Source organism: Buceros rhinoceros, unplaced genomic scaffold (genome assembly GCF_000710305.1).
Source record: "Buceros rhinoceros silvestris isolate BGI_N320 unplaced genomic scaffold, ASM71030v1 scaffold26002, whole genome shotgun sequence".
NCBI lineage: Eukaryota > Metazoa > Chordata > Aves > Bucerotiformes > Bucerotidae > Buceros > Buceros rhinoceros.
Genome location: NW_010399852.1, coordinates 1 through 1624, shown reverse-complemented (window position 1 = coordinate 1624; position 1624 = coordinate 1).

Sequence of the window (1624 nt, the reverse complement as noted above, 5' to 3'; positions counted from 1 at the left end):
CCTTATGAGAAAGCCTGACATCAGAGGGGGAAGGTGGGAGACTAATTAGCTCAACTCTCAGGGGAGAGGTCCAGATTTTCTACCCACCGCTTGGATGGGATGTTTATTAACGCCACCAAATTAGTTCACAATGACACTGTTTGTGATGTCCCCCCAGCCCAAGAAGACACACGAGCTACCCGCAGCGGTGGAGGCACAGGAGAAGGGATCTCACCTCAGCCAGTGCTGTGCTTATCATTTTGCTTCTCGGTTTTCTTAATCGTGGCTCCCAGTGTTGGGGAGGGTTGGGGAAAAGTCCTACAGGACGCTTTCTCCCCCATCCACGTGTGATTTTCACCAGCCCGTTGGGAAGTGGCCCTCTTCCCTTTCCCTTCCGAGTGTCCTCTCTGGGCTCTCCCTTTTCACTCGCTGGATCCTCTGCACCGGTGGGGCAGGAACCTCTTTTAAGGGGCACACGCACATCTGGATTTGGGCTCGTTTTATTATTTGGCGAGTTTTCACGGACAGCAGGTGGCAGCCTTCCTCCGCCCGTCCTTCCTCTGCCCGTCCTTCCTCCGCCCGTCCTTCCTCTGCCCGTCCTTCCTCCGCCCGTCCTTCCTCTGCCCGTCCTTCCTCTGTCCGTCCTTCCTCTGCCCGTCCTTCCTCTGTCCGTCCTTCCTCTGTCCGTCCTCCCTCTGCCCGTCCTTCCTCCGCCCGTCCTTCCTCTGCCCATCCTTCCTCTGTCTGCCCTACCAGGGCCCGGCCTTCCTCTGCCCGTCCTTCCTCTGCCCGTCCTCCCTCCGCCCGTCCTTCCTCTGCCCGTCCTTCCTCTGTCTGCCCTTCCTCTGCCCGTCCTTTCTCTGTCTGTCCTCCCTCTGCCTGTCCTCCAGCTGCCTCGCAGCCTCCTCTCTGTCACTCGGCAGCTCCCAGAACACCCCGCCCATCCCTGCCAGGACCGAAGCAATGTGAAACCCTGCTCTTCGGGGATGGAGGACCCAGGCTGAGGGATGCTCTTGGTGGCAGCACAGTGATGCCACAGCCCAGTGGGTTGGTTTTGGTTCAGACCCTTGCTCTGTGAGGCACTTTTAGAGAAGCACTTTGAGAACACGTGAACGTCCTGTGCTGATGGAGCAGGGGCCAAGGGACAACTGCGGGGCTGTGCTCCAGGTCCAGCTCAGATAAGCTCATCCATATCCCATCCACCCTTTGCTGCATTGTCCCACTAGTGCCCCCAGGACTGGCTGGGGGCCTGACCTGCGGCTTCTGCCCATCTTGGTCCCAAGCAAGGAGGAGCCAGGCTGCCCTGACAGTGGTGGTGGAACATGGCTTTGCTGGGTTGTCCAAAACCAGGCTGGAAACCAGATGAGCTTATCCTTGAGCTTGCTCTCAAATTAGAACACGGACCTGCTGAGCCTCATTCTGCCACCACACAGCTCCATTTCCCTGCCTGCTGTGATGGGGTGATGCCATGATGCCTTGATGCCTCCATGCAGCAGCCTGAAGACAACCACAAAGTCACCACAGACACATCAAACTGCTCCGGTACTACTGTCCTGTAGCTGCAGGTGCAGTCCAGCCAAGTGATGGTTCATTTCGGAGGGATCTACTGCAAGCCAGGAGGAACAAAGGCTTTGCCTTCACCTTC